General features: G+C 40.8%; 1 protein-coding gene across 6 annotated transcripts in view; it reads right to left on the minus strand.

Moving 5' to 3' along the window:
- LDLRAD4 (low density lipoprotein receptor class A domain containing 4) overlaps positions 1-18,224 on the minus strand; it is a 283,046-nt gene that overhangs the window by 103,966 nt on the left and 160,856 nt on the right. The window contains exon 2 of one of the 6 annotated variants that reach the window (XM_064432993.1): positions 10,788-10,900. The exons of the other annotated variants lie outside the window; for them this stretch is intronic. The gene's annotated coding sequence lies outside the window, so the exon portion shown is untranslated. The remainder of the gene's footprint in view (positions 1-10,787; positions 10,901-18,224) is intronic. 6 annotated transcript variants of the gene reach the window in all.

Genomic DNA, 18,224 nt, shown 5'->3' on the forward strand with positions numbered 1-18,224 from the left:
GATCAGGCAACTTCACTGAGCAAAGGTTTTGCTAACTAGAAAAGAAGGCATGGCAGATACAACAGGGGCACAAGGAAAATTTAGCTCACCAAAAAGAAAACCTCCCCCCCCCCACAAAAAAACCAAAAAACCCAAACAAAAAAAAAAACAACACCCAAAACAAAAACAAACAAAAAAAAACAACAAAGAAAAACAAAACAAAACAAAAAAACCACCAAAAACCAAACCGAAACAAAACAACCCCCATTAAAAAAAAAAAACCACCACACCCAACCAGAAAACCCCACCAAACCAGAATCAAGAGGATTTTGACAACAGGGTGTACTAAGGGCATCTACTACTCAACAAATCTCACACATACCTCTAGGCTGATGTGAACTTTACACTCTCCACTCCAATCTGATGAAGAAATTCTCCCAAACCCCCTCAAAGTGGTGACAAGTACTCTTATTTCTGCTGGCTGCCAAACTTCCTTCCTCCCCCAACCTGTTAGAGCAGCAATGCAGGAAGAAGATAAAGAGGAGGAAATAGAAGAGCTTCTAACATGGGTTTCCTAAAACAAAATCACTGAAGACCAGGTGGATGGATCTTTCCTGAGAAGCTTCTTATTTGCCATGTTCTAGCTGTGCATCATAACCATGGGACTACAAAAAAAAATTCAGCTTCCTTCAACTCAAACAGAAATCAGGCAGCTGAAGATAGTGAATTAAGTAAATAACAAACAAATAAAAGCTCTTTTTTTAATTTAGTATTTAAATATTTTCCAACATATGCTGTCTTATAAAAAATATGTGAAATTTAAAACTTAAAAAATTCTGAAATGAAATGTTTTGACAACTTAAAAATCGAAATACTGGAATACTTCCCTAAAAAAATTATTTACCAAGTGTGGCCGCAATTTTTGACAAGATTGAATTAGCTGTAAACTCTTTTTCTCAGCAAGCTTACACCTCACCTTTTCTGTGGTTCACACTCCTGTGAAGTTTAGCTTCTCAGTCCATCCTCAAGATCAATTTTTCACCAGCAGGTCAGACAACATAGAAGTCCAGAGATTCATGAGAAAACTTGTATTGAGATTGGCCTGTTGCCTTTCAGAGCATCAAGACATCATTCAATTCCCACTGATGTTAGCACAAAAAGTTCAAAATTCAAATTGTTTCTTAATTTGTTAACTAACTTTGTGGCAACTTCAAATACCAAACAAGATATTTCCTAATTACTTCTTTCACATAAAGCCACACGTTTTGTTTAATGCTGAGGTTTTGTGAAAGCAATCAAACTGGTTTTCTACCATTCTTAGAAGTCCTGCTACACCTGATCTATCACCACATATCCTTGATGACAAACTTGTAAGGGGGTTTCTCTGAGATGCCCCTGAACCAGGAGCAAGATTCAGATTTGAGAAGGCTTCTTCACGTGTCTCTACCATGTGGCTTTCCAGAACTTTCAGAATTACAATTTATTACTTCCTAAAAAAATGCCTTGATTTCTTCCTCACCATGTACTCCCAGCCCCTCTTTTGTGTTCCTCTGTTGTACCCTCTGGGTAGCAGACAGGCAAGAAAACGCATTGCAGACATTTTCACATAGCTAATCTTTATGAACCATCAGTGTTTCTGACAAGCCATTACCTACAAACTATGGCTATTACCAGAGGAAAGACATTTTTCAACTACTTACAAGGATACAGCAACAGCTTAAAAAAAACCTGCCAAGAACATTGTATGCATCACTCCAAAACTTTACACAAGCCTGCATCATCCCCCAGCAATCTTAAGTCTACGGGGAATAATTTTTCTTTTCGTTCTGCTTAAAGGCTTCAGGTTTGCACACAGAGGCAGTAAAACCAGGCTCTTGCCAGAAGGTGAACAAGTTGGAAGTAGCAAACCTGAAGTTGTTTATTAGGCTGATGGAGATATTTGTTTCCTGAAACCAGTAAAAAACCAGTTATTTTTTGTTAGCATGAAGCTCTAATTTTCAAAAGGCCATTGACAGCTATACCTCAAATTCATTATCTTTGCACTAATGAATTAACTTAAAAGGTGTGATAGAAATGGATACTAGATTATTTTAGCCCTTTCTCCAATTCCTTTTGTCCTTCCACAGATCTGTGCAATCCCCTTGCCCACCACCTGCAGGTAACACGCATAGCAAAGGATGGACACAGTGACGAGTTACCACCAGGAAAATAATGGCTTCAGTAGAACCAGCCCAACTGATTTGGCACCATTTCAGCTCCGAGAAGATCATATGAAGAAAAAATGTGAATGATGCTTTCAACCACCCACCCGTGCCCACTCGTGACACTGTTTGCTCACACTACCCACGCCGCAGCGCGCGGATCGGTTCCAAATTACCACCTCTGAGAGAAAGCGCCAAGTGGAAAGTTCCCCAACTGTTCCAGAACAGTGTGGTTTAACATCAAAATACCTCAGCACACAACAGTACCTTCCTCATTGCTGACCACATTTATTTCCTACACGGTTATAGACTATCACATTTTACACTCCTATTTTCCATAACAGCTCACGACACCAACCCTTCTCTAGAATCTTTAGTGGAACTCAGCACATGACAGGAGGATCACAGAGATCTGTTGCATCAAGGTCTAACTCAGCCTTGTGAAGCTATCGCCATTGAGCTGAGATGGCCAAAGCAAAGTCAGGCTTTCATCAGGTGGAAATGCACCAAAATTTATTCTTTAAATAGAGCCCATTGTAGGCTGCTGTTAAGTCTCAGGTCTTTCACTACTACAGTATGTTTGTTGAAACCATTTTTTTAACATGGAGAGCTCATCAAACTGTTCATTTATAATAAAATGGTTTCCACTGACAACAATCTACCCTATATTCTTGACAATCAAACTGCTGTAGTCCTTAGCATCAGAATGGAGGTCTCTTCAGCCTCTCAGATTTCGAAGGCTACATCTACAACATCCCCAAATAACAGATCACTGTTGTTTGGGGGGTTTATTTCACTTTGTTGTATCCAGGAGAGCACAGACAAGGGTTTTTATTTCCCATTTTCACTGAATATACATTCTCATGTCAGCCAAAGTGAAAGCTAACACAGTTGGAATATACTAAATGTCAATATTTAATCTGGCCTTTCCTTTCCAATTTTTTTAAATTACAATGCATCATCTCAGCATGATTAATAACAACTCTTCTGTTGCTTTCCCCAAACCAACCTGAGGCGTTTTAGTTGCTAGGTAATGTTTTGTTGCGAGCTGTCCTCCCAACTGTAGGAAAGATTAAGAGATCTCAGATGGAACCAAAGACAGCATGCCAGTAATCACAGCTGAAAGACGCTTGCACTTGACATCTTGAGATGGGAACAACATGTCTATTGTTTGGAGCCATCAGTCCTTTGCTATAATGCATGACAGACAAAACCACTTACCTTGTCAAGAATTGGGAACCTTGTCAAGAAGTCATTTGTACTGATTGGATAAACGAAAAGGGGAATCTGGAGAAGCAGGTTCATAAAAGAAACAGAATGTCCTAGAAATGGCCCATATTCACCGTTACATTCCAGAGAAAAAAGGAGCTCTCCATCTACTTTAACCAGTCCCAGGAGGATCCAATACTCATAACGAAATCTTGCATTGGCCTCAAGCTTCCACAGCAGCTTTTATAAGAATACAATGCATCACTGCCAAGCGAGTGGGTTTAGCCAGAGAAAAGAGAGTTTTGGCCAAGACATTCCTCCATCTGACTAATCCTTGGCTTTCCAAGAGCCTGTTAGAGCCACTGGCAGCTGATTCAAAAAGCCTAACACCTTCTTAGTCCCAACCTATATGAGATAATATTTCAGCAGCCCCAAATCAGACAAACATGCAGTCATGGTGCATACTTCCTCCAGACTTTAACTATTACTTTGCCTGACCAGGAAATTTATTCTAAAACACTTTTTTTTTCTTTTTCCTAAGGATCAACATTCATATTAGCATACTTACAAAAATACATAGCCATATCTCCGAGTTTCCCAGCAATACCCTTGGCAGAAATAAAGGAAGCCAGACTGATAGAAGAGTTATACTCCAAAATTGCCATGCTGTGTTCTTTGCCAAAGGGTAATTTGTCAATGCAGTTGACAAATTGAAAAAGGGGAACATTTTTAGTGCCAGCCCCAGAAAAAGCAGAAGTGAAAAACAATACTCAATCCCTCACTGAAAATACCACCATATAGCCTATAAGATAAGGAGAGGAAATATAAGGGAAGAAAAAGAAATCACTGCAGTGAGGAACCTCCCTAATCTTATATTCTTTAAGACTATGCAAGTGAAGAGAAACACAGTTTGCTTTTTCCCATTTAACAAGTTATTTGTGCATTCTGGTGGCACCAAGGCTTCTATCAGAGATCCTTTTGTACTAGGCACTGTAGAAACACTAAAAGGACAGACACTCCCAATGGCTTTATTATCTAGAATAAATAAATTACCATGACTTAAAAATGAATTCTCTAGTAGGGTGGGTAATTAAAACCTGGAAAGGTTGCCACATGGTACTGACTGTCATGTGGAGTCTTGAAGATTGTATTTCTCTCTCAAACATATGCTTTCAACTAACTTAGAGGAGAAACTAAATGCCTAACTCTTAACAGGGAAGGTCAAGCTGAATAATTAAAGTGATCAGTTCTGCCCCTTGAACCCATGAATCCCCCCAATTCAGCCTCTCACTGTATTAATCCAAAGGCAGATAATTAACAGTATCACACTCAACTGCTACTAATACCCACTGTTCTGCATAAGGCAACAATGGCAAACACAGTTCAGCCCTTCGGCCACCAGGCAGGAGTGCATCCCACTTTTATTTTCTTCTGCACACAAAACACCAAAGTGTTATGCCACAGCAAGTTACTGGATAGGATGGAACGATATTCCACAGTAACACGATATTCCACAGTAACACAGTTAACTTCACTTCTTCAGTAAACCATTCACCCATCTCATGGGTGTTATGGCTGTACCTGGTTATGTTGGCAGCATCTCCCAGATCTGGAACACTACAGGAATTTTCCTGCAGTGGTCTAATGACACATTTGCTTCCTTTTTTAGCAAAGTCTGTGAATCACTCGGTTCAAGCCTGTATCTCATCTTATCCAGATGGGCATATGAAAGTTTTGATGTGATTGCTGTTCTGACTTTTTTTCTGAATGTGGCATGCGACAATTTATTCCAAGTAACACCTCTGGTGTCAATATTATGAACACCATATACATGGAACTCCACAGCCTTTTACATCCTCAAACTAGTCAGTCTAATGTAGTCCTTCAGGCTCTAAATTGTCTGGGGTTGATAAAATGGCTTCTCCATGAGCAAAGGGCACCAGACCCATTCTTTTCTGCCATCTATAACTCTTACTTTCAGTTTAATTAATACTAAAATGCTTAATCTTTATTATATATCTCACTACGTCTATGCAACTGCCTTGGCTACTTGGAAGCACTAAGCTACTTGTCCCCAGTGACTTCTTAATGAACTCCATTCTCCTACTGCATGTCTGAGAGCTTCTCTCCCTCTATTCTCTCCCTTTATTATTTACAGACCCACGTGCACAGGTGGTCATAAACAATGTGCTACATCTGTACATTATTCACATGGTGACCCCATATTAACAAAACTTATAAACGCAGAGCAACCTTAAAATAAAATTGATTTCTTCACAACAGTGTTCTCATGAATTAATAGAAATCTCTGTGACACATTTTGCTCCCTTAGGCCCCCAAAACTTTCCTGGACCAAAGCAGAGAAAAAGCTGCAATATGACCTTCAAGATTATACTGGGTTTTGTTATTGCAGCTTTAAGAAAGCTGGCAGACTTGCTTGCCACATCCCACACCCTTCCCACATCCCTGCCAGTTGTCTTGAAGAGTGAAGTCAAATTAACCTTAAAAACCTGAAGTAGTTGGCCAGCAGCTGTGGAAATACTAAAAACAAGGAGTGGTTGAGCCAGCCAAATCACTTCATTTCCTCCAGCAACAGCAAAGATAAAATGGAACAGGTAAAAACCCTTTAGGACCTGGGGGACTTTGGGTATATATATTTGTACTGGAGGGTGAAGTACTCCCTTCCTGAATCAGAGAAGGGAAACAGATAAGAGAAGCTGGTGTTTCAGGTTAAAAGAACGTCAAAACCCCAAGTAAACCACCACACTCAAAATTCAGCAGTTCTTCCTTCTTTGCTTGAAAGTCCTTGACTGAATATGACTTTTATTATGTTCCTATTCTAGTTTGAATTCCAGACACAATACAAAGCACAGAGAACACAAACTCAGTCATATCAAAGAAAAACAAAACCTAAACCAAACAATTCACATAACCACCACTTTTAAAAACAGCTCTGCTTATAAAACATTAAGGGAAGAGTCATTTGTGTCCAAATGCCATTTCAACTGGCATTGCCACCCAGGAACACTGCCCAGTATAATCAATAAGACAGATTCTAACCTTCAGGGATATTTTAATCATCACAACCATCCACGGTTATCAGCTCAAATTATGTGTCCACCCCTAAAACGTTCTTTAAGGAGAGTTCAGTGTTCTGGCACTAGTTTCAGGGCATGTATTTTATGACACAACAAGTAGATACAAGTCTAAGAGGACCACAACGTTTGCAAAATGGCATAAGCATGCCACCCTCCTATAAAATATAATTAAAATCTACATCAGATCAGTGCAGGGGCTAAAGTTTTATGCAGAGCAGACATCTGCTGTCAATCACCACCAGCACAGATCCTCGCTGAACACTGCAGTAGGAACATCTTAAGTGCTATTTTTCCCATAGGGTTTATGCTGGTTTCAAGCCTGAGGAAGCTCCATCAGGGCAAATAGCAGTTTCCCTCAAAACCAAAAAACAAACCCAAACCAGTCCACCCTACAGTGCTACTCATGACAGCTGCACCAGAGTTATTCAGCCTCTCTTGCTGGTCCAGAGAGGAGCAAGGAGCAAGACCAGACAGCTCTAGAGAGAGAACCTTCAGGATAGCCCAGGCACTCTCTGTAGGAGCGCAATTATCCAGATCTGACTCATCTCATGTCTGCAGTTCAGCCACTTGCACTGCACTTTACTGTAACTGCCATCTTAAAAAAACCCACCAAACCAAACCAAACCAACCCCCTTTCAGCTGCAGATAGGCATCATCTGCTTAATATAATCATATCACTCCTTTCCAAACTCGAGAGATGAAAGGCTTCTCCTTCCAAAAGCTGTGAGACAGCAAATTAAACATTGTGATAAAAGAAGTTTCCGATCAGCAGGTGCCTCCTGTGCTGGCAGCAGGCAAAGATACTCCTGTCTGTCAGCAAACACGGCGGCCCCCAGACAATGAGGGCTCCCACCTTGGGGCCCCTGCCAGAAGCTCGATCACCGCCAGTATCAAGTAGCTGACAGCACACAGCGTTGTATGAGCACAGATTGCCCCAAGGTCACAGAACATCTACCTTATGGTTAAAAGCCAAAATGAGATTATCCCCATGGATGCCACCTAATAAACACGCACACCAAGCTGGAAGGGATGCCAGCGTGTCTGGAGCGATAACCACCCGCAGTGCTCGCACAGGCTGGCAGCAGGGAAGCACGAAGAAGGAGCCTGCCATGCCTGCTCAGCCCCCTTTGGGAGGAACTCTGGACAGCCCCATGGCACACTTCATGGCCCATGCATTGTGCTTTGCTTTTTAAAGCCTTGTCCTGTGTACAGGCTGAGTGGCATTGCCTGAGCTGCCTCAGTGTACCCAAAACAGCGCTGCTTCTTTTCAGCAGGAACTTTGTTAGCTGGGTATTTCTGCCGAGGTCTACAGATTGCCACAAGAGTTATTACACAGAAAACCTATGCAGCAGACATCTGAAATGTGGGCAGTCCTCAGAAAAACAACTTTGCTGTCAGAATGAGCACTGCAGAAAAGCTCACTTTGCACAGACTCCAAAGGTATTATTTTTAATAATAAGGAGAAAGGAAAAAAAAAAACCCTTAAAGAAAGAGGAAAACCATACAGAAACTATGGAGAAAGGGCTGAAATGAGATTGTTTGGGGGTTTTTTTAATTATATTTTCAGTTCCAGATATAATTTCTATGATGATGCATGTATGTAAATAAATAAATAACAAATGGATGCCATGCCAGGAAGAGATATTACTTCCCAGCAAATCAGTAAGTTATTGTCATAGACAAAACCATCCAGCATAGACCAGACGCTCAAAAAGTCCAGATCACAAAACCTCCCAATTTCTGAATAAGGCACCATTTTGTCCTGAAACCTCCTCTGTCATCCCAATGTGCTGACAACTGAAATTCACAGGTAGCTTCCCTGCCAACAAGGAGCAGAGTTTGCAGCTTGTCCTCTGACAGCTTCTCTCACTGTCCCTTCCCATCCCCTCAGGAATGGCCCACACCAGCATCCCCACCTGCTGCATCCCCACTGAAGTGTGGGACACCAGCAGCACACATCACACACGTCTAACAACTTCTACAGCCAGTCTGGGGAAGCATCACCAGAAAAAGAAATGATCCTGCTCTGGCAGCTCAGGATCAGATCAGTTAACATGTCTAACTGCCCCTGGGAAACGGTCTCTCTACAAATTATTAAGAGGTAGGTTTTGAGTTGTCTAAATAATTTTAGGTGCAGCCTCTCAGGTTCTCAGCAGGAATTGAAGGCAGACAGTATTGGTCCAAAAAAAAAAAAAAAAAAGTTAAAACTTTTTAGGATCATGCCTATATTATTAGCAAATGCCTTTTTAAAACAATTGGCAGTTTGAATTTGTTGCCTCACAACATCAGGAAAACAAATGTCACACCTCACCCCAACTAATAATGAGCTGACTTCACCTAGTCAGTGGACAGACATTTGTGTGGCCCCAAGAATATCCCACTGTTCACCCTACACCAGCAAAAAGCACCATATGGCCTACTATATTGGTGTCATATCTAATTTCTGAAATTATGTAGGGCACTCTTTCAGAGAAGTAGGTCGCTGTGATATTTTGGATGCAAAGGTCTTCCACTCTTGGAGACCTGAATCAAACTTTCATGTAAGCACAGTGCTTGTTGCTATGACATAATTGCAGGCTTGTTTATGTTATGAATACTGTGTAATGAAGTCTGCATGCAGTCTCCTCTATTCTGGGATTGAAAGTACTTTGACTTATGAATTATGGCAAACATTTTCAGTCTGGGTATCTGCTGTCACAGAACTATTTGGAAGGCAGTGGGGCAGAAAGTCGTGCACAAGGGGAAGGTGCTCAAGGACGTGATCAAAGGAACAAGAGTACTACTCAGAAAGCAAACTCACCAAAATAAAAAAGTGCATGAGGTAGAATGTTCCTTACATTGCTCTCTGCTTAAGCCAGGGTTATTCCTAGTAACCCCCTGCCCCTCTCCAAACGAAACTGCTAACTGTGCCTAGGAGTCACTGCTCTGACTCAGTGCATACACCAACCTCTGAATACACATTAATTTAATTTGAGACAATACACCAAGTCATCACTATTACTTCCCTTCCCTATGGCTGGCACAGCCCTCTATCCCTCCCAAAGGAGCAGGGTATTACCAGAGCAGGAAACACTGGCATAACCTTTTACAGTTAATTTGCTTTTAGATCTCCATGCTGGAAAGAAATATTTGGGCATGTATTATTATAACCATAATTTCCCCACCCAAGATGGCAAAGGGAACAGCTCTGCTCTACACAAATGCTTTTGAGTACTGATCTGAAACTTAGAGACATTGAGATAGGTTAACATTTTCTTTTCCAACTTGCATGCTCCCATTCCCAGACTACATACAGGAAAAAGCGTAATTGCCCTTCTCCAGCTGACTCCCTCACAAGGGCAGTAAATACCTCAGCAGGGTAACTCCACCTGCAGACTCATGGGTGAGTCTTGGCACAGTTAGCATCCTCCTCTGACCAAGCCAGTATTTTGCTCTGCACAGAGATGTCTGCAACTTCATTTTAAATGAAATTTCAAAAATTGTGAACTATTTCAAGTGGGTAATGGAGAAGGGAAAAAAGAAAGGAGAGAGAAAAAGAGACACACCAAGCTAAAGGCTATTTCAAAATCATTCTATAGCGTTAAGAAATAATTCTTCAGAACATGGAAAGAACATTACTTTGGAGTGGAGTATTCAGCATCACAGCATTAATTGCTCTACCTGAGAGCATAAAAATAATTTAGCCAGACCTCTGCTCTCAGTGTGGAGCCAAAAAAAATGATTTCATAAAACTGAGCCACAGTACAAATTTATTTTCACAAGGAAAAAGCACAAGGAAAAAACAGATTTTCTTTTCCTCCAGAAAGTAATATTTTCCTTGAGTTTGTAATAAAAGGCAGTGGAACTAAATATCTAGTCTGTCTAGGAAAAAGAGCCAGGTATTAGGCCACAAAACTGTATAAAATTGCTTTAGAAATGGAAGTTATGAAGAGATTAACTACATGACATGCTCTAGTAGTGAAAAATAAAGGGAGGGACTAAAGCTACATTCAATGAGGAAAGGAAAAAAAGTCAGATTATCAAAGGGCAAACCATCACTCAGACCTATTTCAGGGTTTGGAAACCAGATTCTAACATTGGTGAAGGACTGTCTCCCAGGTGCACACAACACTCCTGAACAGCCAAACTCCAGCCACTACTTTCTCTCACACATTACACCCAACCACACAAATTCCACCACTGCCTGCATCTCCATAAGCCAACCATCTCAAAGACGCTTTTTCAGGAGAAACCTGTCTGTGCTTCTGGGCATTCAGAGCACGGAGCCAAGGTGGTGGGAAGGCTCGGAAGGATCACTGACCCTCAAGTCACTTGGCCTGTGTCCTCACTGCAAGGTGGCTGTAGTATCGGCCTCGGTGAACAGAAGGAGCTGAGCTCTTGGCTCTCAATCCTGCCTCCAAGAAATCAGTCTGCCTGAGGACAAAGCACCAACAAACTACATTGAGAAAATTTTATGCATAGATAAGAGCAAAGCTAAGGGCAACACCCGAGAAACCAAGTTAAGCCAGAACATGGAGTGCTGAAAAGACTGTATCCAAATCAAAAGGAAAAAACATTTCCTCCTGGTATTCACATTTTTTATGGCAGAAATAAACACACAGAGCACCTTTAACAATAGCTCCAAAATCAAGAGAGAATAGTTATGAGAGGGTGAGTAAACCAGAAAGCACTCTTTGGCAGAGATTTGCATTCAGCTGGAGGAAAATCAAAACAAAATGTAAGTGCAGGGTAAGTTGAGTGCTAGAGGGATGCCAGAGGTCCCCATAAGGTACTGAGGTACACTGACTGAAGCACTTAATAGAATACCACGAGCTCAATATCACACTATCATGATTTTTCAAAGTCAAACTGGAAAGCTACCTTACAGCAGAATTTATCTTCCTGAACAAGACTCTGCGCCGCCTCTGGTGATTTGCATATTGTCTGCATTGTTTGCCAAATACCATCAACAACCTCTCAAGGCCATTTAAAATTGGTAACTTGCTATATCTGTTTTAAATTAGCTATGCAGGTGTATATGGGTTCTTTGGAAAAGTGGTTCAGCTTAAGGGGGAAGAGTAAAGCCTTTAGGAAAATTGTAATAACTGGAAGACAGACACGCATTTGAAAAAAACGCCAAAGCAAGAGAATGACCTCCAGCTGCAAGTCCGAGCAAGCTAAGTACAAAAAAGCACCAAAGTGCATTTTGCTGTCAGCCTCTCTGGGCCAGATCATGAGAGGTACTGTAGGGAGTGTTTATTTGCCAGGGACAGCAGTTACACAAGGCTCCCTTCCTCTCCTGCTGCCTTACGTAAGCTTCCCTGTCTAGACACAAGCTTGACTTTGACAGAACATGCTGGTCCTACATTTTTCCTGGGACTTTCCTCACCATCTGGAAGCTACAGGGGAACAACAATGCGACTCTGCCTCCCCTCAGCTGCTTATATAAAAAGTCTGGGCTCTTAAAGCACTCAGTGGAGGATGAAGAGAGTAAAAATCTAACTCTTGGATTTAATTTCTTACTTCAGTGAAATTTCCAAGAGGTTGAGCTGTCATGCCAACATAGACAAGAATCAATATTCCTCAGTTACTTCTGCAAATAAAAAACAGAATCTGCCTAAAAAATAAACACAGAGTGAGGGAAAAAAGAAAAGAGGGGCAATAAAAGACAAGGAAACTACACGTAAGCAGGTTATATATAAACTGTTTTATATAAAACACCTTCTATACCCCACACACATTTTCAATGCTTCCTGGCAATAATAAATGGCATTTTGTTCTCTGGAAAATAACATAGCCTAAATCAATGACATGTTGAACTCTAATACAAGAATGCACTGAAAGCAACATACGGGTTTGGTTGAGGTCACAGTAATACCTGTGCTACACGAACTAAAATACCATCTTTTACTGAGTTCCAAGAGAATCTGGCATCTTAATAACTCTTAAGGCAAAACTGGGGTAGAAGAGCATCTGTGAGACATCAGAAATTGGTTGGAGTTCATGTCCCAAGTTCTGTTGTCCTTTGACTCAAAACACAGGGAGACAAAAACAAAAAATGCCACAGCCACTATTCATAGCTACTGAAAACTTGTTTTCTGGTAGAAAGCAAACAAGAAAAAAAGATAACAAAGTTGATATCTTAATTGAAAACACTTGGGCATCCCTTCGACTTTTGTCTGCACATTGTTTGACCAATGTTTGCCCATCCTGATCCAGTGGTCTGACATGAGCCAGCCTGTGCTCAAACAGGGGCAGCTGGACTTCCAACAGAAAATATAGTTTTTCATACCTTAACAAATTTCTACATGTTATCCAAAAACTCAATTCCAAATAGGATTCTGAAAAGTATCCTCTGGATCCTGTGCAAAGCAAGGCAAATATCATTTGAGACAGGCCATAAAATTAAAAAAAAAAATAAAAATCTGTAGTTGTAGATGCCTTGTTAGTGGAGCTCAGCAGCAATGAGGAATTGATCAAGTTGGCTGTCATCAGTGGGAACCACTATAAAGGCTTTTGGCAGAGGGACTAGGATGGGATGATGAAGTACTTGCTTAACTAAGGAAAAGAAAAATAGTAATGTTTAATAAAATATATATTAAAATATATTCACAAACATGTTTCATGGCAACCCTATAAACTCAAGAATTTTCTGCCGTGACACAGGGGGAATGAAAGATCTGATGAAAGGTGGAACAAAAAGTATTTTATTCTTATGCATATATAATAAATAACACCCTTGGCTTTTGTAAGAAGCCAGTTAAAAATTGTCTGGCATCTCCCAAGACTCGTCCTCTTTGATCTCTCTGCCAACATGATCCATACTAAATGAAGAAGCAGAGCTTACACTATATATCTGTCAGTAAGATTCGGGAGAGGTGCTGGGAGAGGCATCAGCAAGGCACATCAAGACATTTTCACCTATGTCATTTTTACAAATTAAGGCAGTTTGCTATACAAGGAAGAGGAGGACAAAAAGCCATCACCTCTGTGTGCAAGAGCTGTTAAGTAATGGATGAATAATGCAGAACAATATGATTAAACAAAATGCCATTGTTCACTTACATATGTGAAAGAAGGGGGTACATAAACACATGAACATGTTTGTGTAACTGTCCTGGTCACAAAGAAGAAGAAAAGGGTGCAAGTGTTTTGACTGCCAACATGAAACTCCCATCATCCTCCCCAAACTGACAGTGCTCATATCAGATGTGATTCTTGGTTCTTATAATCCCTCCATTCAAGACTGATAGTCTCAGGACAACAAGGAAATCAAGGAAAGAAGAGTACAAATGACCCCGTAACAGGAATGTAAACCAGCCAGATGTAGACACACTGGCTTATTTATTCTCACTGGCAACTTCACAGCTATACAGTGGCCAGGGACAGTCAGTACCTGCCACCATAAGGAACTGTAGAGAAACTTATTTAAGGAACAATAAAACTGAAGTTAAGTAAATTATGGACAGACCTTAATTATTCTGCATACAGCCAAAAAAAATGTCTGGCCATATAGCTGTTAAAAAAAAAAAAAAAGTGATGAACTAGCGAGATCTGAATGTTCATAAGAATTAGGAGAGGGAAGTGAAAAGCCAAATATATCCTGTATCAGCATCGGCTTGAACAGTGTTAAAATTGTTGCGAGTGGATAGCTTTTGAACAGCCTGCATGAGATCTCACCTCTCTGTGCATTGTACAAGTGTCCACAGTACAAAGCCATCAGCCCAGCTGGCACCCTGACTGCTACAGCAGAGAAGTCAATAGTTCTACCTGACCCGAGGACCAAAGACATAAAAGGTGTTTGCTGCCGAGACACTAATGCTGGGCAGGCTCGTAGTAGCAGTGTCCATATGTTCTACTCACTGAAGTACTGCCAACAACAAATACTCAAGAATATGAGTCAGATGCCATAAAATTCTACTTTTGGCATAAAAACAGACATTTCTTTTAACAAATAATGGACTTCAACATTTTAGTTCCTTCTAATTTCTGGGCACTTACAGCTTCTAAGCATTTTTTTAGGAATGTTAGGAATGCACTGTTCAAAAGCAAGAGCTGAAATCTTACTGAAATCCCAGGATGCTAACAGACAGACTTTCCAATAGAAAAGAAATATATACCATGAGAAAAGATGAAATAAGAAAGTTAGCAAGACTTTTGCATAAGCAACATCAAGATCATCATCCACAAAATGTCAAGAGGACAGGAGCGCAATATCTTCCTTGCCTGAAGTCCAGAGTTCAGAACCAATAGCCCATTTTAACTAAGGCTACTTCAGCTCTTGTACAATAAGTGATTTACTTGCCCTTCTTGAACAATTTGTGATTTTTGACACTCAAATTTCACATTGCCATTTTAGGTTTAGAAGGAGGATTGCAGTTCTGCATGCAAGCACGCAACTGAGTTATACTTCCCTGCTCTCACTGGGGGAAAAGAAAAACAAACAACAAGTTTTTATTTAAAAGGCAATTGTAGCTCAAACAGACTTTTAGTTTTGGAAACACATTTCTTATGAAAGCACTGAATGATCAGAAAGCAGCACACCACACCTAGGTGAGCATCATCATTCTGGGAATCACCAGATCTCTCTCTGCCAGCCCCACTGCACAACCCCAACTTTCCTTGGTGGACCAAAAGCAGTTCATTCTTCACTCTCAACACTTCTTCAGTCTGACAAACTCAAAACTTGTAAAACTCAGTTAAATATCCTGTTATTGAAGAGAGCTGATGTCTCTTCTGAAGTGAAAATGCGCTATGACTTGGCTACCTTAGATCTCTGTGACTCAGACCTGGGAAATCTGCAGTTTCACAAGATAGTGTCCCTCTAAATAACTTTTTCTCGGTTTCATTAAGTTGTGTATTTACTTTAAGGAACATTTCTTCACATAGGAGTCAACAGAGTACTGTGAATTATTCCTCAGTGATTTCTCATCATACAGACACAAGTGCTTCCACAAAGAGGCAGTGGGTGGGCAGCAAGTCAGCCGATTATCACCCTCCCGTGGGAGCTGCTCTCCTGGAAGCTCCCTGCCCAGCAGAGCGGACACTGAGGACCTCCCAAGCAGTGACCCAAGGGCTCTCTGCTGCTCAACACTTGATGCCACCGACTTAATTCACAAAGAGATCCACTGAGACAGAACAATTCCGTTCTCTTCATCCTTGTACGAGCAGTGTTATCATGGGGCAGTGAACAAACGCCAAACTATGACTATGTCTGATCAGTTATTAGCAAGTCCACTTCTCCCCTCCTCTCCTCACCAAACACAAGCTGTTTCCTCTATTATCCATCACCCCCATTCTCCATGGTCAGGCCCAGGCATAGAAGGGATAGAAGGAGGGAATAAACAAACTTGGGGAAAAGCAATGGCAAGAGTGGTCACGTGTGGACTATATAAAAGCCGGAGGGAATGGCAGGGTCCAGGTACCCTGTGCTTGCTGCCTCTTACAGACCATCTTGAGGGCACTTCCCATTTGCCACCCAGAGGTTCCCCCCAAGTGCTGCCCACCTCAGCATCCACCAGCTGCAGGAGCTCAGCCATCCCAAGGCTCCTCTGGTGGCCAGCTACCCCTGGCAGCTTGGGATCTGCAGGGATGGCCACGGGGGTGACCACAGCACATCCCTGCAAGCCCACAGATCTGAGCTTTAGCGTGACTGCAGTCACAGAATCAGGTCTGAGTGTGAGCTGGATTCACATCTTCAAGCAGCTGGGCTGAAGCTCAGCTTCTCCAATCTCCTCTTCTTCCAGAGCCTCAGCCCACGCAGGTATCTCTGTGCCCATCGCAATTAGAACTCCAAATTGCCAGGCAGGCATGGCAGTGACAAATCTCTCTCCGTGCCTTTACACTCCCCTCAGCCTTTGCCAGATCCAGCAGAGCCTGTGAGATGCAAATGCTTTCACACCTACGTGTTTTGTTTAATCAACCACAGATGCTCAGATTGATTGAGCAGTGATTTGCATAGATTAGCGTGATGTCAGTATTTATAATACAGCAGGAATATTATGCCAAAATCCACCCCTGAGGAGGTATCTACTCACCAACTAAACTAATAACTGGATGCAGTTTATATCAGAAAAAGAGACTAAAATTAAAAACTGGGGATCTTCAAGTCAGATAGATCAGATTCCCTCAATCTTCTTCCCTTTTGTGGGTTTCTTTCTTCTTATCTGTCTGGTGACATTGGAGATTTTCCTCCACACCTTCCCAAGAACAATTACAACAGCTGTCAAGGCTGTCACTGTGACCAGACCTACCTTAAGTAAAGAAGATATACAGTGCAAAGTGGGTGTTTCTACACATCGTAATTATTCCCGTCCTTGGAGCTAGTTGTGGATGAAGATCATAAATGTTCCTATTAAAATATTTATGTTTTAACAAGAGTGAAAAATAAAATGGAAATTATTTCCAAATTCAGTCTAAAATCAGCAAGAATTGGCCAAAATAGGTCTGAAATCTGTAAGAGTTTCTTGCAAATAAAAACTCAATGTTTAAGCAAGACTTAATTTCAGAAAAAAAGAAATTGTTAACATTTCTAAGCAGCACTAATCCTTTTTTTCCTGGCCTAAAATACAGATAGCTACAAGATTCACTTTTGTATTCCAGTAATTTGCATGGTGACTACCTTTATTTATAAAAAATAATAATTAAAAAAAATTTAAAAATTAATATACCCAGAATATATAACTCAAGAAGATAAACAAAAAAACTAGATTAAGTGCTGCATTCTTTTCTGGAATTCAAGTTACACCATTTTTTTGAAATATAGTGATAACAGTGAGTACAGATTACTCTAGACAGGTGATAATCCCCATTTTGTCATATAAGAAATTAATACCTATGTAACAGCCAGCCCTAGTAAACACCTATCAAAACAGCAGGGTAGAGAACTTCACTTGCAATGTGAAGCAGTTACCATGACCAAAGGAGGCAAGTACCATCAGCTGTTAGAAGATGCAAGTTGTACAAACAACAACCCAAACCCCAGGTACTTCAAAGAATAAATCAGATATGTTTTTGCAGAGCTTCAGAGCAACTGGCAACATTACTACCACTGTACTGACACAGAAAACTAAAGGGTTTTGTTTCCCCCAGAGTTTCAAAATAAGATTTGGCACTGACTTATCTATTTTACTGTGTGTTGCCAATGACCAATCTATTTTTTCCCATCTTTTTTTCCCCTCCTTTTTAAAAGAGCAGCCCAGGAACACATTTCAAACATTATACCACCAGTAAGCACCAAAATCCAGAACCACAATGTAGCTCAGGCATTACTGCCATGGCACATTACCAACAATTTCTTTTCTTCTTCTTTCCTTGTTTTACCTCCTCAGAGGACGACAAATGGCTTCCAGGACACTGCAAACTAGCCTGGGGTTGAAAAACCATGTAACAACAACCATGGTTGTTTTGAAACCCAAAAGTATTCTGGTAAGGCTGAATAAGACTCTTAATTTTGCATCTGAAGGTTCTTGTAATATTAAGAGTAGTACAGAGATATTTTGTTTTCTAAACTGTTTTTTCTTTTCTGTATTTGATAGTAAAAATAGTGAATCAACAATTAATTCAGAGTGTATTTTATCTATGTCTATTTAGGTTTTACTGCCAGATGCTGCCCAGCTCCATGTCCTAGTACTCACCTAACATAACCATTGCTGGCAGGAACAGTTATTATTGACTGATTTTACTGCCCTCTTGCAGAGGCTTTGTACCAAGAAATTTGTTTTACCCTTGCTTTAACATGAAAGTTGTAATATTTCTA

Source organism: Passer domesticus, chromosome 1 (assembly GCF_036417665.1).
Source record: "Passer domesticus isolate bPasDom1 chromosome 1, bPasDom1.hap1, whole genome shotgun sequence".
NCBI lineage: Eukaryota > Metazoa > Chordata > Aves > Passeriformes > Passeridae > Passer > Passer domesticus.